We start from the raw sequence: 25,161 nt of genomic DNA on the forward strand, positions 1-25,161 counted from the left end.
CAAAACTGTGATTGTATTATTTATGACTAATTTCGTTAGCGAATGTAGATATTGAGATGGAGCAGTTAATATGTCAAACTCCTTGGAGAGATACCTCCAATATCACATCATCAACAGCCTCTCCTATTACTTTCTCTCTAATGGTATCTATGACTACACTGGTATCGTCTGCAAAAAGTACGAATACTGCTCGGTGAACGTTAAACGGAAGGTCATACGCATGTATAAGGAATAGGAGAGACGCAAAATTGACCCCTGTGGGACACCTTTGGTTATTCTTTTTTTTTTCCCTCCAATCACTAAATCTTTCTCTCGTTCCAACAACATTCGAATTATTCAGCACAATTTTTTCATTTAGTCATTTAGTTTATTTGTGATGGTACCTTGTGCACCGACTGTTTGTCTTGTATCCCGTTTCGGGACATCCCACACATTTTTAATCTTATCATCTGCATTATTTTTCTAGGAATGTACAGATTTTTGAATATTTTATATATTTGCCTTAAAATATTACAATATTTTTTTGTATAATGCAAGTAATGCCGGATCTTCTCGTATACACCTCCCTTTTCCTCTTATCCATGTAGTTATCCCTTTTGTTATCCACTGCTTACCTTTCTTTTAATAGACTTTCTGGGTAACTTCTCAGAAAACCTTCTGTCAAATATTGACACAAATTTGTAAAGGAATATACTGAATTTCACTTTACAATTTTTCTACACTACAAGACAAAGAAAGTGAAGAACCCAGGAGACATGATGGGATGTCAAAGCAACATCGTACACGTACACACCATCGGCGAGTGCGTCACTGATAAGAACTGGAGTTCTACACTGGTGAGCCAAAACATTACGGCCTACTTAAAAGCGTGTTGGTCCACTTCTGGAACGCAATTCAGCAGTGACTGAAGCGCCTAGAACAGCTTGGTCACAGCGGCCGGTCGCATTTTTCACACACGCAACAGGATATTGAGGTGTGTGTAGAGTGCACGATAGCATGTTCCCGTGGGAAACATACGACTAGCAATATCGAAAGAGTGAATAAACGATTAAAGATGGCCCAATATCTCGTTTGGCTTATTCACTCTCTCAGTCATGGAAACAGAAATAGAATACACTATCGTTGATACCCTGGAGTACATCGCTACAAAGATCCACGTGTGTTTTCTAAGGACTACTCAATGTAACTGACTGTGTGCTTTCGGATTTCTATCCGAGTTTCTGGCGTCATCATTTGAGGAAGAAAAATCCCAAATAAACACATCATGTGCAATGTTCTTCGCTTTTGTTCTCCACTTTGGTGTAGATCATGGTTACATCAAGACTGTGTGCAGCAGCTCAGCGCCTTTTTATGTACCTAACACCGAGCCAGATGGTACAGAATCAAAATATACAGTTGTTCAGGAATAAACGATTGCGGATTTGTACCTAGTAATCCTTTACGGAATTTTCCAAATTCATCTCTAGCAAATGCCTTGCTCTTCCTTCCGACAAGTCACGGCATGAGCCTCCCTTTTCACAGTCAAAATGAAGCTTTTCTGTTTCTCAGTCAAATAAATTGTCGACGAGACAGCAGGTAGTGGGAAGACATAGACGATACGAGACGGTTGGTCCGAATGCCTCACTTAAGTCATATATTCTCTCACGTTTCAGATGGTATGAAGAGAGTTCATCAATGGGTAAAAGACTATTTACATGCTCTTTTTCCCTACAACATAGTTGCAGTGTACATAAAAAGGCTGCACCAACGTCCAGCTGGAGTCCGCAACATTACACTGAAGGCCTCGTGAAATTCAGCAAATTATTTTCAGTGGCAATTCTGGATACTTGTTATTGCTTCTTGTCCTTTGCAAGAATAAAAAGTTATTAAATTTTATAGGCTGTTAGTTAGGCTTTCTCGTTACATTATACGATGCCTTAGTACCGACGTACATTGAGACATGCCAGCTTGTACTGCGTGTATAAAATAAATACATACTACATGCCGAATTCCTCAGTTTGCAGGATAAGAAGGATGGGAAAGGCGAAACGAGGAGATGAAGCACTGAAAGGTGCGTTAAATGTATGAGCTTCTTTCCTGTCAGAAACACTATTCGAAGGTAAGAGTGTCTTACGGAGACGTTGTATTGTTTGTGATTTTTCGTTGTAATTTGGAATAAACACAGGTTAAAGGAGGCATATCAGTTAATAAATGGTTCAAATGGCTCTAAGCACTATGGGACTTAACATCTGAGGTCATTAGTCCCCTAGACTTAGAACTACTTAAACCTAACTAACCTAAGGACATCACACACATCCATGTCCGAGGCAGGATTCGAACCTACGACCGTAGCAGCAGCGCGGTTCCAGACTGGAGCGCCTAGAACCGCCCGGCCACAGCGGCCGGCAGTTAATAAATGAAAGGTGGTTGTCCAGTCTGTACTAATCGTGATGTTGGTTTCTGCTCTTACCGACTAATGTAACAATCCGCGACGCACGTTTTAAGTTATACTTGCAGTCATAGTTTCTACTGCACTAAAGCAAGCCAAAATACTTATACGTTGATGATACTTATGTCCTAATCATAGAGCGTTGTCGGTATAGCCATTCTTTCGTGGTGCCATTTGCAATTAGCGTGTTTCATTCTACTGATTTTTTCCAGTTATTATGACCTGGGTCTATCGTTTCATTTTATGTCAAGAACCTTTATTTTAACTCTGTTCAGGAAGCTTTAGCTGCAACTGATTGCCCGATTTGTTTAATTTAGCTTGTTTTCTGTAGCGTTACAAAAATACCATTTTATAATTAAAATGGCTCTGAGCACTATGCGACTTAACTTCTGAGGTCATCAGTCGCCTAGAACTTAAAACTAATTAAACCTAACTAACCTAAGGACATCACACACATTCATGCCCGAGGCAGGATTCGAACCTGCGACCGTAGCGGTCACGCGGTTCCAGACTGAAGCGCCTTTAACCGCACGGCCACACCGGCCGGCCTTTTATAATTAATTCCTTGTATTACTTGCATATTTCATTCTTTGTATGTAGGATATTTCTGTTATTCTGTGCAATAACACGTCCATGTTGATCCTTGTTTATTTATTTAGTGTGTTATTATGACCTGGGTCTATCGTTTCATTTTATGTCAAGAACCTTTATTTTAACTCTGTTTTAAGTTATACTTTTAACTCTGTTCATGAGCTACATTAAAACTGCTTCAAAGAGGTGGCTATGGATTTTTTTCCCACTCAATTTCAATAAATTATTTCCTAGAGGGGCATCGAGTGATTCTCTCATAGCTCAGACTCACATACTAGTTTCAGAAGTATTCCCCCCGCATTTCGATGCACAAAGGAAATTTTTTCCTTTTAATTTCTATCCTCTGACAATTTATCCATTAGTTTGATAAGTGAAAGCGCATAGCTCCTTTTTTAAATTCTCCTGCTTGTGTCGTACCTTCTTCCGTTTTTGATCAATGTCGTGTAATGTTTAAAAGCAGCACCTGTCACTGGCAAATATTATTAGAAATCAAAAACAGTAGTGTCTAGAAAAAAAGAGAAGGCATTGCACGTTCTCTCCGCTCAGATCCCCAGAACAGAGGGAGAGGCCGTAAGAACAATGGTGTAACCGTTCTTATTTACCTTTTGTAAATACCGTCAGCATGTGATAGACATCGCCTGAGTAAGAGGATAAAAGGGAGAGGGGAGAGATCCTTGGTGAAGTTGAATGCTTCCAGGTGACAACCACTGTACGTTTGATTCCTGCTGGTACCCGTATCCTCGCACGTTTGGCCTACAGTCATCAAGGTCTAGGACGATGCCGACCATTGTTTGTTTTCCCGAGGATTTTTTCGCCTCACCAGGCAACACTGCCGTTTTTTTCTGTATGAACACAGGCGTTAAAATTTGATGACTGTCCGTGCACATGCCAATTCTGTTTTTTGATGATGTTTCGGTTTGGGGGCGCTCAACTGCGTGGTTATCAGCGCCCGTACAAATTTTCAATCTTTGCTCAGTCCAGTCTGCCACCTTCATGAATGAGGACAACTCAAACACCCAGTCATCTCGAGGCAGGCGAAAATCCGTGACCCCGCCGGGAATCGAACCCAGGACCCCGTGATCGGGAAGCGAGAACGCGACCGCGAGACCACGAGCTGTGGACAAATTCTGTTTTAAAACGTACGAGCAACAATAGCACAGCTCGCCCGTCAGTATATTACCTCGAATTTTTCCTTAAGTTTTTGTTCTTTTGCTAGTCAATTATAATTCAGTGCGGCCTAAGTGGCAAGTAAGATCGTCAACACAGCAGAGGCTGTTTGTTCCCATGAAAGCTGAGCTGTTGACTATCCACCCCCAGTACAATGGGGTGACAAAAGCACGGCGTACGTCCTAATACCAGGTCGGACCTCCTTTTGTCCGATGTACGAGAGAACTCGATGTGTCATGGGTTATCAAGTCGCTGGAAGCTCCCTCCAGAAATATTGAGCCATGCTGCCTCGCCGGCCGTCGGTGGCCGAGCGGTTCTAGGCGCTTCAGTCTGGAACCGCGCGGCCGCTACGGTCGCAGGTTCGAATCCTGCCGCGGGCATGGATGTGTGTGCTGTCCTTAGGTTAGTTAGGTTTAAGTAGTTCTAAGTTCTAGGGGACTGATGACCTGAGATGTTAAGTCCCATAGTGCTCAGAGCCATTTGAACGATGCTGCCTCCACAGCCGTCCATAATTGCGATTGTGCTGCCGGTGCACGACGTTGTTAGCGAACCGACCTTTCGATTACATCCCATAAATGTTCGATGGAATTACTGTCGGGCGAACTTTCCAGAATGTTCTTCAAACCAATCGTGAACAATTGTGGCACGGTGACGTATCGCATCGTTGTTTGGGAACATGATGTCTATGAATGGCTGTAAATGGTCTCCAAGTAGACGAACACAACCATTTCCAGTCAATGATCGGTTCAGTTGGTGCAGAGCACCCGGTCCATTCCATGTAAACACAACCCACACCACTATGGAACTACCAACAGCTTGCACAGTGCCTTTCTGACGACGTGGGTGCATGGCTTCGTGAGCTTTGCGCCACAATCGAAGACTACCAACAGGCCTTACCAATTGAATTTCGGTCTCAGTTGACCAGGCCACGGTGTCCCAGTCGTGTAGGGTCCAATGGTCACGAGCGCAGGAGAGGTGCTGCAGGTGATGTCGCGGCGTTAGCAAAGGCAGTCGCGTCGGTTGTCTACTGCCATTGCACGTTAACACCAAATTTCGTCGCAGTGTCATAAAGGACCGATTCGTTGTATGAAATTAGAATTATATATTAATACCTTCAGCTGCTGATGGGCGACGATATATCAACGGGGACAGGAGAAAATGTGTGTCCCGACCGGGACTCGAACCCGGGATCTCCTGCTTGCATGGCAGACGCTCTATCCAACTGAGCCACCGAGGGCACAGAGGATAGTGCGACTGCAGGGACTATCTCGCGCACGCCTCCCGCGAGACCCACATTCTCACCATGTATGTCCACGGTCCACGCACTACATTCGTAGTGTCCCTACCCCACACACTCATTACTCGTGAAAGACATTCTTACTAAGTCTCGTAAGAGTTCGAGTAATATGTGTGCATCCGCACAGAAGAAGAAGGTCACGGCCGGTATTGCCAGAACTATATACATAGATGGATATGGTGTCTGTTCTTTCGCACATTGAAATACCAGCCATGACCTTCTTCTTCTGTGCGGATGCGCACATATTACCCGAACTCTTACGGGACTTGATAAGAATCTCTACCACGAGTAATGAGTGTGTTGGGTAGGGACACTACGAATGTAGTGTGTGGACTTATAAGGTGAAACTGTGGGTCTCGCGGGAGGCGTGCGCGAGATAGTCCCTGCAGTCGCACTATCCTCTGTACCCTAAGTGGCTCAACTGGATAGAGCGTCTGCCATGCAAGCAGGAGAGCCAGGATTCGAGTCCCGGTCGGGACACACATTTTCACCTGTCCCCGGTGATACATATCAACACCCATCAGCAGCTGAAGGTATTAATATATAATTCTAATTTCATTCTAGACAGTTGCAGGTCAGACAAATGTCCGAAAGAACAGGGACCACATCCATATAAGTATACAGATTCGTCGTACGTCCCACATTGATTTTTGCTGTTATTTCACGCAGTGTTGCTTGTCTGTTAACAATGACAACTATATGCAAACGCCGCTGGTCTCGCTTAACAGGGATTCTGGGAGAAGAGTCAAATACTGACTGCTGGCTGCAGCTGAAGACCGACGACTCCGATCTGCAAGCGCTCTTTGGACGACATCCAGGCAGCTGCTCCGTGCTTCCTTCATAACTCCTTTGTGTACATAGGTTCTAAATGGCAAATTTACTTTCCTAATGCATGTACCGGTGCGGTTATGTGTATTTTATTTAATTCCGAGCTAAAATATTAATTCCAAATGTAAAAGAGAAGATTATGAATCCTAACTGATTACTTAGTGATGAGTGAAGGGTGACAGGTGGGGAAAAGAGCTTTTCATTAATAACCAGCGACCCTGGCAGCGTTTCGCAATAGCCACATGTATATGGAATTGGATATAAGTCCTAAGCTGGGGCATCCTTGGGAATTGCGTCAGGACGCAAATTTCTGCTTCTAGTTGCGACTTCGCCCGCTTGATGGAACTCGAAATTATAATAAATCATACAGAATATGGATATAAAAGACTCCGTTGGTTTGGTTTTTGTTGGATACAGTGTGGTAAGAGTATGGACTGGTTTTCTGAACTACCAGTCCGTCAAACGAGATCATACAACCGACTATGTGAAAAATGTGTCGAATTATTTAAACGCTTTGCTATCATAGTTAAGTACGACTGTGAGAACAAAACAATACAGTACATTTACACAATTATATGTGTACACGGTGTCTCCTCTAAGAGTTTTCAGGAACATTTTCTGTGGTGTTTGAGCAGATATTTGCAGTTTCGTTTTTGCATTTTGTAACTGGAGTCAGCCCAGACAAAAATAGTGGTCATCACGTCCTTCATGCGACACCCAGTGTCGGCGGAAAGCGTCAGTTTGTTTCCAGGTAGAAACAAAATGATTTTCGAAGCGGAATTTTACGTGTCCATTCGATAGACCGGTCTCAGAGTAGTCTAGTGCAATATTTGTTTTATCGCTGTATATTAACAGGGACAGTAAAACATGAAGGAAGCCTGCGCTGCCTGCTACCGCCAAGCATCCAGCGCTACTGAGTCACTGCTGTCCTTCATGTTTTACTGTCCCTGTTAATATACAGCGATAAAACAAATATTGCACTAGACTACTCTGAGACCGGTCTATCGAATGGGCATGTACAATTCCGCTTTAAAAATAATTTTGTTTCTAACTGGAAACAAACTGACGCTTTCCGCCAACCCTTGAAGGACATGATGACCACTATTTTTGTTTGGGCTGACTCCAGCTACACAATGCAAAAAGGAAATTGCAAATATGTGCTGAAACACCACAGAAAATGTTCCTGACGATTCTTAGGAGAGACATTGTACATATTGTTGTGTATACAACTTTTGTTCAGAAAAATATTAGTCTACGTCCCCGTAGTAAAGAATAGAGTTTTAGCTTTTGCGTAACTATGGCTGAAAATATTTAGTGAAACGGCACATAACATTAACCACAGAAAAAACATTCTGATCCTAAATCAGTTCCAACGTATTTTAATGTCCGAGTTTGACCCATCTTTATTATTACTGTAAACGATACCTTCACTCGCTTAAATTGAATGCGTAATTCGGTTGGTATCATTGGTCTATGTGATATGAGAGAGACCTCCCCACTAGACTTTAGCCGAAAATCTGTACATGCGTACATATTCTAAGGGCTAATGCCTTGTCGACGCAAACGCTCTCTTCTGTCACTGACTGCTCGTTTCAGTTCCATGTGATTGTCACATCCCATCCTTTTCTCTATGTCTTCCCAATACTTCATTCTAGGTCGTCCTCTTTCTTTCTTTAATAGCACTTTCCCAACAAGAATATTAATGATGAACGTGCAGTGTCTGAAGACATCTACAATAAAATTTTATTTTTCTCTTTTTCCATTTCCATACCAATCGCCTCTCTTCTTTCACTTCCCTCGGGACTTCCAAATTGGTTTTTCTTTCTGTCCATCTCGTTCTTGTCATTTTCCGCCATATCCACGTTACAGAAGTTTCCAGTCGATTCCGTTCCAATTTATCCAGAGGCCAACTTTCATTATCATAGATAAGTTACTCCAAACAAATGATTTGGCAAAGGACTGTTGCAAGAGGTCCATGACTAAGGAATATGATGCTAGCGCACTCGAGCAGATGTAATTTCGATGGATTGCTCACCATCGTTGCCATATTTTTGCCCCCTCCCCCCCAGTGGAGGGTTATTAAGAGGTCCAAGACTAAGGAATTTGTTGCTAGTGCACTCGAGCAGATGTAATTTCGATGGATTGCTCACGCGCTGCCTGCGACATGTAAGCTGTAAGAGAATCTCAGACCAAAGAGCAGTGTTGACTGCAGTAGGAACTGTGTGGCAGTAGGAGTAAGTAGTAGCTAGCAGTTTGGTGTATCGAGTTGGCTGGGCCGGTCATGGGGAGCGATGGCGGTGCCTGAGTGATGTAGTATAAGGTAAATGCAGCCTCGCGCATGTGTACTATTGTTATACCCAGCCCCATGTAAATGTTTTAAAAAAATCTCTTAATAATAATCTTTCTTACAAAACGTAACTTTGACGAACATTCATCTCAATTTAAAGAATTTACTATTTTTTCCAATCTATGGTCATCCCGATTATTGTAAAGAAAAATCAGTTATTTCTTTTATACATGACATCTATCGGCCGGCATTGCACTGGGCTGCGCCAGAAAAAATTCTTATAGGAGCATATATACATGCGTTATCCGACGACCTTATTGAGGTAAGAATTTTCAATTTATTCAGAATGAATTTTCAGGGCCATGACGCAGCACTGCTGACGTCCAAAATTTACCAGTTTAAATTCACAGCCAATTATTGAAAAGTTATAAGTGAGTCACATTATTTATTAGAAGATTAGTCACATTGTATTATTGGTAGGTTACGGAATAATAAACTGTTGCTAGGTTACACTAAATGTCAGTGCTATACATATTTTCACTATTGGGTAGTTACGCTAAATGTGAATTACATAATTATATTTTTTACTGTTGGGAGGTTATTATTTAATTTATCTGTTGAGAGGTATTTCAACTGTGTTACGCTGAATGTGAATATATAAATAATTATATAATTTATCTGTTGGGAGGTTACACTGTCTAACACCTATGTTCATATGTTTGCTGGTTACAATGTTTATTTTAGTCATAAATGCCTGCTTTGCCAATGGTGCCCTTATCTTCATTTCCGTTAAGTATCTACTGTCCTCTTTGCTTACACTACCGAGATGATAAAATTGTTTCACCTGCTTTAATCTGACTCATCAATTTTTATACCGGTTTTAATTCCTCCCACACTTTTTTGTTCTACCATTAATTCTGTTTTCCTATTGTTCAGACCGAGCGAGGTGGTGCAGTGGTTAGCACACTGGACTCGCATTCGGGAGGACGACGGTTCAATCCCGCGTCCGGCCATCCTGATTTAGGTTTTCCGTGATTTCCCTAAATCACACCAGGCAAATGCCGGGATGGTTCCTCTGAAAGGGCACGGCCGACTTCCTTCCCCATCCTTCCCTAATCCGATGAGACCGATGACCACGCTGTCTGGTCTCCTTCCCCAAACAACGAACCAACCAACCTATTGTTCACTTTTAATTTCCATAGGTTACTAGTGTCTGATAGGACTTGCAACATTATGTTCATTTCTTTTTGGATTCTACAACTATCACAATATCATCAACAAATCTAAATACAGTGTATCTTTTTACCATTCGCTTTTTTTCCCTTTGTCTTGTCCTTCATCATCTGAACAGCTTTCTCAATGAACACATTAAATATGGGGATAGGCGCCATCCTTTTCTAATCTTGATCTCTTCCTCTACGTTACTGATGTTTATTTTTGTGCCCTGTTTCTAATCCAGTTAATTAATCATTCTTCTGTCCTTCCAGTCAAGTTCTATGTTTTCATTGTTCTAGAGTGTAGCATCGAGTTCACGTCGTTTAAAAAGTGTATAGCATACGTCCATCCGAATGTTTATAAGAGTATCGTGTAAAAATTTGATATAAATCGGCTAAGAACTTTTCGACATTTTTGGAAATGTTTCTCCTTTATATATTATTACAGTTATTTTTTTTAGAAATCTGAAATCTGTTGCATGCATACTCCAAAAAACTTCCGAGCCGCCACCCAGCTTCGCGTATCCTAGAAAATTACGTAAATGCGTGAAAGCGCGGAGCAATGACGTAAGAAAGAGTCATGGCACCCACAAGCAGCCTTTGTTTTCTCAGAAATCAGACAAAAACGACACTGTAATACAGTCAGTCTTTGAACTGTATTCGTTCTGGCAGACCGTTTTGTAATTCCGCGAGGGCTATTGCGGTCATCATTATTACTTTCTAATGACTGTCAGCAAAGTGAGTTCTACGAGCCGCATTACCTGTAATGTTACTGAAAACTGTATCGTATTTTAAACCAGATTAACTGTTGTAGCATTGTTTGCTTATCTTCAGTAGCTTTGCACAGTGTGCAGTTTTAAAATCATTGTGTTAAGCCAAGACAAATATGTATTCTCTGGATTAAAATTGTGTGTTTAAATGTTAAGTTAGCAGCGCCCGAGGCGGTGTATCATTTCCGATAGTACCAAATGCTGAGCCCCAGTTACGACTTTTATACTGGTAACATAATTTATCCAAATGCCTTTCTCCTTAACGCGGCGGGCGGTTCACCAGAGACAAGTTAGAAGACGTAAGTTAATTTTTTACGGAAATTTCCCACTCGGAATTTAAGCCAATCTTAAACATTTAAATAAATTCAGTAATTCTTATAAAAAAGGAAGCCGCCCCACGCATCATTTCTCGGTCCCACCAAGGGGCCTCGCAATCTGTACTCTTTCAGCGAATAATCTTCCTTTTGCTCCACATTACTGACCTAATATCGATTAGAACAGCATTAGCACAATCAGAAGAAAAATATTTGCTTTTGTCTATAGTCACACTTTTGCTTTGCCTTTTATTTATTGTGGTCCACGCAAAAGTGCATATTATAATGTAACATCCCTTAAATATGCCCACAGCTTCATTATCCCGATCAGCCTCAAGCTTCATCCGAACTTCGAATCACTTTCTTCCTTCCTTTCTGGATAATAGATAGCTTCACATCCAGGTTAGAACGCTCAACATCCACTGTCACAGTACAGTCATGTTTCATTTAGTCTCATCACACTATTAGGTGCGCAACTTCGATGTTTTCAGCTCTAAAGGCCTGAAGAATTTCACCCTGGGTACCTTTACTATTTTCAGATTAAAAGCTCCAGTTTTGACGCTGCCCTAATTCCGTCTCCTCTGGTGACGACTGAAAGCTGAGGCCCCGCGCGGCCTTCTGGGAATTGCCTGACTCATCGGGAAGCTGTGTCGCGTCAACATGTGAACACTTGTGCTCTAGTGGCCGACATGTCTCACGTGGCAAATAACGCAGTCAGACAGCTTTAAAATAAGGTGCGGCTCGAGGTTCGCAGATCGGCCGGACATAGAATCTGCTCCTAACATTCAGCATTGCTTTCAACTTGGGAACAGACTCAACATTCGTGAGTCTTAAAGTGTTCACGGTGTAATAAGTATTCCATGAAGTTTTGGCATAGCAAACGGATGACATCGACATGTTTCCATGATATTTCGACAGTCAGATGCGTAATGCTGATACGACGTACACGCCCTCTGTGGGAATATGGGCGGGCAGAGTTAAAATTCGTAAGTCAGATTAGGCGTAAAAGTTTTCTTACTGAAGATACTACAGAAATCACCGCGTTCCACGTCTTATCCAGTTGGAAATCGCCACCAAGAGTAATATCTTCCGCCAAACGTATTTCCAATATTCCTTAATAATTTAATCCCAGAAGGATCTCGTTGGGACCAAGAGTTTCGTGACAAAATAATCCAAAGAACGTAACGAATCTAATAAAGAATAGTTTTAATTTGATGACTTACGGTTATCATGTTCAACGCACTCTCCACACAATGTGTGTGTGGGCTGCCCAATGTAGACTTGACCATACTGGCAAGGCACTGTGTTGACTCCAGTCTTCCGGAATAGGGTGCCTGCCTGCAGTTCCTTGGTCAGTCGGTAAGCGGATGGGTCACTGGGATATTCCGTTTACAGTAAGTCCACACATAGGGACCTGTGTTTGCAGGCGTCTAGCTGTCACCATCCTTCACAAACTATGGGGGTCCTTCGACCTTTGGAGCACCAGCCGTAATTTGCATCTAATAGCGACTAAAGGAGCTGGAATACCTAATCTCTGTGTTCAAAGATAATGTTCTCTACATGATATCAGCACAGGTTTAAGAAGAAAAGGAGATGTTCAAGTCCAGGGCGTTCCAGTTCCTCCGATACGTCGCCAATGTTTCGTAGAGATTAAGCAGCATCCTAAGGAGACGTTATATTCAAATTGTCTCCCTGCCACCTACAAAGCAAGCTTTGTGCTCTTCTGCGTTCTGTAAAAGACGACCTGGGACTACGGAAGGGTGTAGTCTGCAGAATACCATGCCACTGTAGCAAAGCCTACAATGCTCAAACTACACCCTCAGTACGTGAAAGGTGCGTTGTACATGATCGCATCACTCACCTTCCGCTGCGCAGTAAGTCAGCCCTAGCCGAGCATTGTATCTCCACGGGACGTTCTATCGACTGCCACGCCACGGAAATCTTGGCCTCGACGGTTTCCTTCTGGGATTTAGCTTTGTATTAAGGAATCAGTGGAAATACTTTTAGTGGAAGATTTTATTAATCGTGATGGTGTCTTGCAGCTGGATAAGGCGTGGGACCCCATGGTTCCATTCTGAAGATAGAAAACATTTTATGCCTAATGACAAGACTAGCGTAAGTTAATTTTATGAATTTGACATCTGAATTTTGGCTTCGGCGGCATTCCGATAGAGGGCGTGCATCTGGTCTCACCGTTACGCATGCGCCTGCGCCCCACAGATGAGCAATATGCGAAGAGGGCGCAAACTCGACAGAGGTCGCTCATGTAGCAGCAACCTATGCGCATGCGTCCTCGCGTCAATTTTTGGTAGAAAGTTAGCGACGTGAACCAGCAATCTCGAATGTAAATCACTCACCTGAAGACGGCTGAATGGTTGTCAGCTGAAATATGGTGGAAGATGTTGGCGCCATCTGAATGCAACTCCGATACTTGGTGGGATAGTTTCAACAGTTAAAAAAAAAAAAAAAAATTCCGCAGCCCTTTGAGAAAGTGGACTATCGTACATATCACAACCGACGCGATAGTGGAAAAAGTGAAAATCAGTTTTCAATACCTTGCACGATGTTTTGAACATGACCCACCCACCGGGTGGATGGAGTCTGCAGAATACCACGCCACTGCGCAAAGCTGCTTCCTTGAGCTTTCTCTCCCGCCAGTCCTACCCCCCCCCCCCCCCCCCTCAGTCACCACTTACGTTCTCATGACATGTGTCGAGATTTGTCCCTATTTCCTCGGATGAAGAAACCAATCCGTGACACGCATTTCTAAAATTTTCGAGACGGGAAGTTCCCCGATCAGCCAAAATGCAGACCTCTACACCAAAGTAGCCGCCAAGGAATACTATTATTACCATCATCATGTTTCATGGGCGCAGTTGGCTTTTATTACATGATAATTAAGGTTGTTATGTGAAGTCCATCTGACTTTGTACACCGTTGGAAGAGCGCGCATCATGTACCCTATCATAAGTTTCTACGTACCGAACCAAATTTGTCTGTGTAAAATTGTTTGGGGCGTCGTAGTCAGACCTTAAATTGCGACGTGTAATAAGGTTCTTCAAAACAGCTTGAAAATTACTTGCATGTCGAAATCAATGGTAAAATAAACTGGATGTCACCTATCTTACAGCCGTCTGCCGAAAACGTCATTTCATAAACTTAAATGGGAATCGTTGGGAGAAAAACGTTGTTCTCGCCAAACACTATTGGTTAATATTTGTTACATGAGAACAGCTTCGCCAGGCGACTGTCTGTGGTATAATATTCAATTTATTATACTATCTATTTGTGCCTGCAGCCATTTGCAGATGGTTTTGAAGAACCTCAGTGTATCTCGCACAGTGAAGTGGGACGACCGTTATCCAAATATTTTACACTGTCAACACTCAGTGGGGCACACAGGAACATCTAACGTGCCCTCGTTCGCAATGTTCTGCATCCTACAGAGTATAACGCTGAAAGCGAAGACAAGACGGAAGGAAGCTACACACAAAAATTCATATCAGGAACGTTTTAAGGGAGAACACTGCTCTCTGGTGGATTGCCATCGAAATCTGTCTTAAGGAAATAAGAATGATACTAGAATTTTATAATCTTCTGGGAAGAAATCTACCGTCTTTGCAGATACTGGGCATTCTTAGCATCTTCACAGAATGGCCCTTACATTTACAAGCACTCAAAACAGAGAATATGTGTCGGGAGCTCATCTCTTGCTTTCTGGGACTGTCCAGTACTGTACATACATATATACGAGAAAGTACAGAACGACAATGAACAGTATGAAGATGTTTGCGCAGTATTTTTGAAGAATATGGGCGAACCGTCTAGGAATGTCCACCATTCAACAAATCCCCCTCTGTACCACAAGTCGCTAAAAGGCGCTTAGCTCAAAGGAAGCCGTTTGGAAGTCTTGTCGTCAAAGAAATTTTCACCGCAAGTACCTAGCCAGCAAAAGGAGAAGAGAGGATAGTGTGAAGTTTCAGATCACCAGATTTTATGCTTAAGGCCTGGATTAAATCCCAAACTTCTCCGCAGTGGGTCACAGAGTGAGACCACGTGACATAATCCTTCCTCATTCGTCCTTGGGACAGGAATGATAAGCTCTGCAATCCTCTTGGCAATATTCTGAAGAAGCAGACTATGTGCGAGCATCTGGTCGCCCACCTCCCCCCTCCCCTCACCTCCCCTCCCATCCCACCGCCTGCCACCACCCCTTTCATCGTCATCAAACGCCACCCGATACACCTAAGATGCAACTCTTGCACTTGGCAAGAGTAGTGGTTCATTAAGCACGAAAAAAGAAATCCTATTTAATTAGGTGGCTGAACAAAACTCCTAATGGTGGCCCAGTAAACAGTTCTTACCTTTTTCTACTGTTGTACTAAGACTCAACGGTTCAGTAGACTAAGGAGAGTCCAGTGACTCAGGGGAACAGCCTTCACAGAGACCACGGGGCGTGACTTGGCTGCTCTTACTGGTTTCAGCACGCTGCTTTAACGTACTCCCACTCTCATCTAACAAGATAGCCACAGCAGCTGTCTACTTTCTCTACGCCGGCTCTACGGGATTTAACTCTCCACAAATTTTACACATTTTTCTGGAAGATTTTCCGAGACGTGAACCACTCAGTTCTATGGCAGATGTAACTATGAGCTTGTTTCTTGCTACGCCGTAATCGGCCTCGCTATCAGATTAATGAAACGCTGTTAGTATTATTAAACAGCATTAACCTTACAGCAGATTGCCACGTAATCCAATAAATAAACTACGGTCTCGCAAACTCAACGAACCAGACTCAGTATTTTCGGTGACAGCCGAGGGACACGCAGAGGTAAATACCTTGGTGTGGTCGAGTCAGCAGCATGTTGCTGTTCTTCGTACTTGGTCTGCTGATAAACTAAATTTACAATGCCTATGACACGAACATGCTGTTGTGGGTTTCTGTTTCCGGAACTGTATCTGCCTGCGTAGACGCTACCAATATTCCTTACCATAACAAGAGTTGCACATGAAAGATGAACGTTAAAATGGAGTAGTGTAATGGTTTCGCATTGCAAAGCATGAAAGCGGGGCAAACAGGTTAGAACCGCATTTATGTTGCCTTTGTTTACCACAATAAATTTTTATGATAGATGACGGTCCAGAAACTCCAGAACAGCGATAGTGTATACAAATAGTAAAAAGTAGTGTAACATCCAGGTGTGTATGTGACCTTTAAGCTGACGTCACTCCGACTACTTGCGTGTCAGTTTCGCTGCTTATTTACTGAATCACATTCTCATTTAGTTTCTCCAAGATAAGTGTACGCCAACCGAGGCTATATGACCCAACCCATAAACCTGAAAGGTCACGAGGCATCGAACCTGGGACCTCCGAGTCTGTAACGAGAGACGCTAAGCGAATACAAAAATGTGACTGCACTAGTTCAAGTCGACGTATGTGACGAGGGTCAACGGTTGTGTTCCTCTGATCTTTTAATTTTGCGCGTTCATGTATTCTTTACGGTCAGGACCGAGCGAGCTGAATTAGTTGTTAAAACAAAGAACTCTCTTTCGTGAGATCTATCCTGCTTCAAATTTTCCATCGTTTCCCTACAGAACTGAAGACATATTCCAGTGTATGCACGGCGCTTCTTTGAAACGTAATTCATCCAAGAAAGAAGTATCTCACAAAACATTCCTTGCACCGATTTCCAGTACTGCTCGTCAGTCTGTTCACCTTTACCAAGCTCGATTAATAACCTGCTATTTATGAAAATTGCAACAGCAAGAACGAGACATGTGACCACAATGAAATTTATTCCACACATTAGGGAGATGAAGTACACAAATGATTAGAATTGCAGAATTGTACATGCACGTTGACCGTGCATATTCAATATAGTATGAAGCCGCCACGTACTGTAATCAGAGTCTCTAGACTTCGTGACATGGAATCAAAGAGGACCTGGATATGCTGATGGAGAACACATTACCACGAAGTTTGTAAGAGCGTCCACAAATCACCGTAAAATGACCAGCTCAATCAAGTTGCTGACACACCATATTCCAGATGTGTTCTATGAGTGGCATTTAAGGTGAACATGGTTGCCAGGGAAGCTATGGTACCTGCCGTTCTCCGAAATAGGCTAGCACATTCCTCGTTACATGTGGCCAGACATCGTGCTGGCTACATATGGCACTTGGAGGGTCATTGCCTCGGGCTCTAAAACCTCCCTGATATACAGGGCTATTACAAATGATTGAAGCGATTTCATAAATTCACTGTAGCTCCATTCATTGACATACGGTCACGAACACTACAGATACGTAGAAAAACTCATAAAGTTTTGTTCGGCTGAAGCCGCACTTCAGGTTTCTGCCGCCAGAGCGCTCGAGAGCGCAGTGAGACAAAATGGCGACAGGAGCCGAGAAAGCGTATGTCGTGCTTGAAATGCTCTCACCTCAGTCAGTCATAACAGTGCAACGACACTTCAGGACGAAGTTCAACAAAGATCCCATTCGGCGATGGGATGCGCAGTTTAAGGCTTCTGGATGCCTCTGTAAGGGGAAATCAACGGGTCGGCCTTCAGTGAGCGAAGAAACGGTTGAACGCGTGCGGGCAAGTTTCACGTGTAGCCCGCGGAAGTCGACGAATAAAGCAAGCAGGGAGCTAAACGTACCGCAGCCGACGGTTTGGAAAATCTTACGGAAAAGGCTAAAGCAGAAGCCTTACCGTTTACAATTGCTACAAGCCCTGACACCCGATGACAAAATCAAACGCTTTGAATTTTCGGCGCGGTTGCAACAGCTCATGGAAGAGGATGCGTTCAGTGCGAAACTTGTTCAAATGGTTCAAATGGCTCTGAGCACTATGGGACTCAACTGCTGAGGTCATTAGTCCCCTAGAACTTAGAACTAGTTAAACCTAACTAACCTAAGGACATCACAAACATCCACGCCCGAGGCAGGATTCGAACCTGCGACCGTAGCGGTCTTGCGGTTCCAGACTGCAGCGCCTTTAACCGCACGGCCACTTCGGCCGGCGCGAAACTTGTTTTCAGCGATGAAGCAACATTTTTTCTTAATGGTGAAGTGAACAGACACAATGTGCGAGTCTGGGAGGTAGAGAATCCTCACACATTCGTGCAGCAAATTCGCAATTCACCAAAAATTAACGTGTTTTGTGCACTCTCACAGTTTAAAGTTTACGGCCCCTTTTTCTTCTGCGAAATAAAACGTTACAGGACACGTGTATCTGGACATGCTGGAAAATTGGCTCATGCCACAACTGGAGACCGACAGCGCCGACTTCATCTTTCAACAGGATGGTGCTCCACTGCACTTCCATCATGATGTTCGGCATTTCTTAAACAGGAGATTGGAAAACCGATGGATCGGTCGTGGTGGAGATCATGATCAGCAATTCATGTCATGGCCTCCACGCTCTCCCGACTTAACCCCATGCGATTTCTTTCTGTGGGGTTATGTGAAAGATTCAGTGTTTAAACCCTCCTCTACCAAGAAACGTGCCAGAACTGCGAGCTCGCATCAACGATGCTTTCGAACTCACTGACGGGGACATGCTGCGCCGAGTGTGGGAGGAACTTGATTATCGGCTTGATGTCTGCCGAATCACTAAAGGGGCACATATCGAACATTTGTGAATGCCTAAAAAAACTTTTTGAGTTTTTGTATGTGTGTGCAAAGCATTGTGAAAATATCTCAAATAATAAAGTTATTGTAGAGCTGTGAAATCGCTTCAATCATTTGTAATAACCCTGTAGAAGTTGCTGTTAAGATAGCCCTCAATTTGTAGGAGGCAAGAGAACATATTATAGCTCATGCTGCTCCAAACCATAACGCTGCCTTTATACGATACGCCACTCAACAATGCAGTCTTCCCGATTGCGCCCACAATGGTAGCGTCAAACATGTACTTGGCCATCACTGTAGGGCAAGCTGAAGTGGGAATCGTCCAGAAACAACACATTTTGCCACTCAGCAAGTCAGTGACGGCGTTATGTGCACAGTGCAGTCCGTGGCATTGATGGTCACTGGTCAATGGAAACGGACGCAATGGCATGCGTCCAAACCTCAGCAGATGGTGGCGACACAGACATGTTCACACCCGAGGCAGCGCTGCATTGTCGAGCCAACATATTAGACGAACGACCACACGGACAAAATAGCGGAATAACGGCCATCCCGCTTTACGCTCTCATTGTGTGGCCCAGTACCCGCTAGCCTGCGTGCACGACACACCTCTATCCACTGCTTCCACACGTACGAGTCACAATGTCACGGCATGACAAACCTCTACCCGAGAGACCAGTTACTGTCCCGTTGGAACTGACATGCTCGTATTGCGCTCTTTACATCGACGAGGCACACCGAAACTTGCTTGCACGTTTCCACACCGTTTGACAGTTCTGCACTGACGCAGCGTGGCATTACACTGCCTGTCCAGTCACACATAAGAGGGCACTTTCGGGCTTGCGTGCGTATCACTTCTCTGCACACCTAATCACTTATCGTGGTTCCATGTTCTATACGTCTTCCGATTTTGGAGTCATTTAGACCATCGCTTCCGGATTTTGCAATTTTTACAAACATTAATGTATACACCCCAACAAAACTTTGGAATACGATAGAGTTTATCACAACTTATGGCACCACCACTGAGGTTTGTACAACCCTCGTTAACAAAATAAACGTAATTCCTTCTGAAAACAAAAACAATTTTGGTTAGTTACAAAAATCGTTACAAAGCAAAGGAAACTCTCCCCTAAGTGCACAACTTGAAAACAGAAGCAGTGAAAATCTTTATCTCACGATGATGATTATCAGTCTTTAGAGGCAATACTGACCTTACGACTTATCTTAGAAGAAAGATTAAGGAAAGGCAAACCTACGTTTCTAGCATTTGTAGACTTAGAGAAAGCTTTTGACAATGTTTACTGGAATACTCTCTTTCAAATTCTTGAGGTGGCAGGGGTAAAATACAGGGAGCGAAAGGCTATTTACAATTTGTACAGAAACCAGATGGCAGTTATAAGAGTCGAGGGACATGAAAGGGAAGCAGTGGTTGGGAAGGGAGTGAGACAGGGTTGTAGCCTCTCCCCGATGTTGTTCAATCTGTATATTGAGCAAGCAGTAAAGGAAACAAAAGAAAAATTCGGAGTAGGTATTAAAATTCATGGAGAAGAAATAAAAACTTTGAGGTTCGCCGATGACATTGTAATTCTGTCAGAGACAGCAAAGGACTTGGAAGAGCAGTTGAATGGAATGGACAGTGTCTTGAAAGGAGGATATAAGATGAACATCAACAAAAGCAAAACAAGGATAATGGAATGTAGTCTAATTAAGTCGGGTGATGCTGAGGGAATTAGATTAGGAAATGAAACACTTAAAGTAGTAAAGGAGTTTTGCTATTTGGGGAGCAAAATAACTGATGATGGTCGAAGTAGAGAGGATATAAAATGTAGGCTGGCAATGGCAAGGAAAGCGTTTCTGAAGAAGAGATATTTGTTAACATCCAGTATTGATTTAAGTGTCAGGAAGTCATTTATGAAAGTATTCGTATGGAGTGTAGCCATGTATGGAAGTGAAACATGGACGATAAATAGTTTGGACAAGAAGAGAATAGAAGCTTTCGAAATGTGGTGCTACAGATGAATGCTGAAGATTAGATGGGTAGATCACATAACTAATGAGGAAGTATTGAATAGGATTGGGGAGAAGAGAAGTTTGTGGCACAACTTGACCAGAAGAAGGGATCGGTTGGTAGGACATGTTCTGAGGCATCAAGGGATCACCAATTTAGTATTGGAGGGCAGCGTGGAGGGTAAAAATCGTAGAGGGAGACCAAGAGATGAATACACTAAGCAGATTCAGAAGGATGTAGGTTGCAGTAAGTACTGGGAGATGAAAAAGCTTGCACAGGATAGAGTAGCATGGAGAGCTGCATCAAACCAGTCTCAGGACTGAAGACCACAACAACAACAACAGTAGTGAATATGTCCTCCCCGTACGCGGATGAGTTCTTCCACTGTGCGAGCCATGCTCTGAATGAGACCATCAAGTTAATCTTGGGGTATGAGGTCCCACTCCTCAATAGCAGCTTCAATGAGGTCCTGAAGACTGTCAGATGGATTCGGACGCTGTGCAATGACCACATTAAACAGGTTCTATGCGTGCTGAGTTGCACTCATGTCTGGGGACTGTGCTAGCCAATGCATTCAGTTAATGTTGCATCTTTGGGGATACCGAGACATTCCTAGAGTATGGTGCGGTCTTGCATTGTCATCGACTAGGATGAAATTGTCACCGACTTCACGTCTGTAGGGCCTTACAATCGTTTTAAGACCTCTTGTATGTATCAGAAACCAGCCAAATTGCCATAGATGGGAATTAGAGGGTCCGCTGTCCGTTCGTTATTGCCGCCCAGAACATTACACTTCAACCTGCTGACGGATGGACTTCCTTAACGTATCGGCATTCCTCGTATCGTCTAGCGCTTCTCCAAAATATAACACGTCTAGTGTCCGGTCGGAAACCAATCCAGGTCTCGTCAGCAAACATGACATTACTCCACTCTGCTATGTCCAATGTTGATGTGCAGGAGCCCAGTTCATTCGATAGCGTCGATTCCGTTGGTTCAGTGCAAAATTTCTCGTTGCACACTTCTACGCACTATTTGGTCTGAGATATGAATCCCTGTTGCCCGGGAGAAGTCATTTATAATATTTCTGACAGCTGATGTTGGGCACCTCCGAGCCGACAGTTGGAGGAAACGACCCAGGATTGGTGTTGTCATACGAGGATGGCCACTGCGAGGTCTATCGTTCGCGTTCCCGTCTCTCTCTACTTTCTACACACCTTATACGCCACTTTGAGTGACATGTGACCCATCGGCAACATCTTGCTGTGTACGATCTGCTGGAAGTAAAGCCACTATCACGACTCTAGCAAAATGTTGTATGCTTTTACGTGGCATGTTACTGCAGTGCTGAACACAAACAGAATGGAGCTGTTGTTGATGCTGGACTGCTCGCGGTGTACCGCTGCGGCAGTTGTGTATTTACACGACTGGGAAACGGCCACAACGCATGCCATTAGTAAACACCATCCAGTATATGGACTAAGTGGAAATACATGAAGTACCTGGGTCAATACCTCTAGTGACGTAGACAGCATAGTATTCAAAACTTCTCTTGAGCAGTGTAGGAGACACAGAGAGATTATCAAACCATGCATCAGACGTCCCTGTATTTGTCGCACAGAAGGCTCATGTAATTCCAGTCGCAAGCACTGCGAGAGAGGCATTGTGTATCGTGGGAATTTCATGGTTGAAATTCCTGACAGAAAACGTTCCAAGAAGCGTTGGGCAACATGTTTATTTCTGCGATGTAGATGTCGTGAAATGGTCATAAAGGGAAAAATCAGACGAATTCGTGTTCATTCGGAGTCTTACAGAATTTCTTCCGATGTGACGTTCTCAAATGATAGTGGTACACAAAGTAACTCCCACCACACATATCATAAAATGTCTCGTGAAGTATAAATGTTATTTCTCTGTAAAGTAAAATATTTGGACTTGTTGGTCTAGAGTTTTCACTAACCGAAACATCCTATTCGGAACGATACCTCTCATGTGGTAACTGAAATTACTTATGAAAACGTCCAAATCTACCTTCTGGTAGCCAATGTAAAGTATATGGGACACGATACTTCGGTTGACTATATATCAACTCTTCACGCTGTTACATTCATGAATGGTGTCTATGAGCAATGGCTGCATATATATCCCTATCCGAACATATTGGATTCCGTAGAAATATTGGAACACGTGAGACAATACTGACCCTACGACTTATCTTAGAAGCTAGATTAAGAAAAGGCAAACGTACGTTTCTAGCATTTGTAGACTTAGAAAAAACTTTTGATAATGTTGACTGGAATACTCTCTTTCAAATTCTGAAGGTGGCAGGGGTAAAATACAGGGAGCGAAAGGCCATTTACAATTTTTACAGAAACCAGATGGCAGTTATAAGAGTCGAGGGACATGAAAGGGAACCAGTGGTTGGGAAGGGAGTGAGACAGGGTTGTAGCCTCTCCCCGATGCTACTCAATCTGTATATTGAGCAAACAGTAAAGGAAACAAAAGAAAAGTTCGGAGTAGGTATTAAAATCCATGGAGAAGAAATTAAAACCTTGAGGTTCGCCGATGACATTGTAATTCTGCCAGAGACAGCAAAGGACCTGGAAGGGCAGTTGAACGGAATGGACAGTGCCTTGAAAGGAGGATATGAGATGAACATCTACAGAAGCAAAACGAGGATAATGGAATGTAGTCCAATTAAGTCGGGTGATGCTGAGGGAATTAGATTAGGAAAGGAGACGCTTAAAGTAGTAAACGAGTTTTTTGCTGTTTGGGGAGCAAAATAACTGATGATGGTCGAAGTAGAGAGGATATAAAATGCAGACTGGCAATGGCAAGGAATGCGTTTCTGAAGAAGAGAAATTTGTTGACATCGAGTATAGATTTGTCAGGAAGTCGCTTCTGAAAGTATTTGTATTGAGTGTAGTCATGTATGGAAGTGCAACACGCACGATAAATAGTTTGGACAAGAAGAGAATAGAAGCTTTCGAAATGTGTTGCTACAGAAGAATGCTGAAGATTAGTTGGGTAGATCACATAACTAATGAGGAGGTATTGAATAGAATTGGGGAGAAGGGAAGTTTGTGGCACAACTTGACTAGAAGAAGGGATCGGTTGGTAGGACGTATTCTGAGGCATCAAGGGATCACCAGTTTAGTATTGGAGGGCGGCGTGGAGGGTAAAAATCGTAGAGGGAGACCAAGAGATGAATACACTAAGCAGATTCAGAAGGATGGAGGTTGCAGTAGGTACTGGGAGATGAAAAAGCTTGCACAGGATAGAGTAGCATCAAACCAGTCTCAGGACTGAAGACCACAACAACAACATCCGAACGGCAATTAGTCTGAGCCAATCATCACGATTCCTATTGGAGATGCACGATCGTAGGTTTCTGTCTGAAAACTAGTCATTACAAATGAGGTAAAAGGCACTTTCTGAGAACACGTCATTCATCCACGAAAGAGGCGCCTTATAAACCAACGAACGAACAGTCAGTCACCCTTGTCACTAAGGCTTTACGCATGGCACAAAGATCTAGTCACGTGCTCAACTGCGAGTGCAGTGCCTCTACGTGAGTACAACGAAGTAGCGATCAGTGAACATTTATGTTTCATGCCGACATTGTACGTAAATATGGGTAAATGTAAAGACGTGACAGTGGCAAAAAGGGACAACTGTGATTGGTCGCGTCCATGGGCATACAGTGTGAGAAGTTGCAACGTGTCTACAAGCGGTGGTGTAACCCATGTGGCCACGGAATACGACGTCAAAATTGAGATCGGAAAAACATCCTCCCTGCGGGACTCTTTTGACGGCTTGTAAATCAAAATCTCTTCCAAACCCGACAGGAATTGTTGCAGGCAGTTAATAATGTCCATCCCTACCTGTCAGAGAGAGAATATTGTGACGGGAAATGCATGCAATTAATATCGGGCGTTGGTCACCTCACGTGAGGCCGTTTCTCACACAGGAAAATAAAGCTCCGCGTCTTTAGTGGGCTGGAAACCATCGAACGTGGACAGTAGTTGACTTGCGGAACGAATGTGATCTGATGAATCACGTTTTCTCCTACATTCAAATGACGCACGACGTCGAGTACACTGAAGGCCAAATGAAGCACTTCATCCTGAATGTGCACAGAGTCAGACTCGAGCCGGAAGTGGATCTGTATAGTTTTGAAGGAGTTTTTCTTATTATGAATTTGGGTCGCTCATTGAGGTGACAACTAACATGAACCACCACGTTTCTTTAAACATTCTGAATGAGCAGGTGTTGCCTTTCAGCCAACAGCTGCATGACGAGTATGCTACTGACACACCCACTTTTCAGAACAACAGCAGAGTTCATCGGGTTGGAAGGAGATGTGATAGGTTTTCTGAATACTCCCCCACGCTATTACATCTCGGCTGGCCTGGAAAATCATCTGATTTGAACCCTGTAGAAAATCTATGGGACATGTTGGAGTAGCAGGTAAGACACCGACGCCATCATCTCCGCAATTTGATGGAATTGCGCGATCAGATCCTCCGTGAATGGCTTAATCTGAGTACTGCAGCATCTTGAGGACTCACTTCCTAACCAAATCCAGGCGGTTATCAAGTCCAAGGATTACCTAGTATTAAA

The 25,161-nt window shown here is 43.4% G+C and overlaps 1 protein-coding gene and 1 non-coding gene across 7 annotated transcripts in view; both read right to left on the reverse strand.

Annotated features, from left to right (window-relative positions):
• LOC126458130 (kinesin-like protein unc-104) overlaps positions 1–25,161 on the reverse strand; it is a 376,183-nt gene that overhangs the window by 306,979 nt on the left and 44,043 nt on the right. The gene's annotated exons all lie outside the window — the stretch shown is intronic.
• Trnaa-ugc (transfer RNA alanine (anticodon UGC)) lies at positions 5,350–5,424 on the reverse strand. The gene has a single exon. It is a non-coding gene; the product is annotated as a tRNA-Ala (tRNA).

The sequence above is a fragment of the Schistocerca serialis genome, chromosome 2 (assembly GCF_023864345.2).
Source record: "Schistocerca serialis cubense isolate TAMUIC-IGC-003099 chromosome 2, iqSchSeri2.2, whole genome shotgun sequence".
Taxonomy (NCBI): Eukaryota; Metazoa; Arthropoda; class Insecta; order Orthoptera; family Acrididae; genus Schistocerca; species Schistocerca serialis.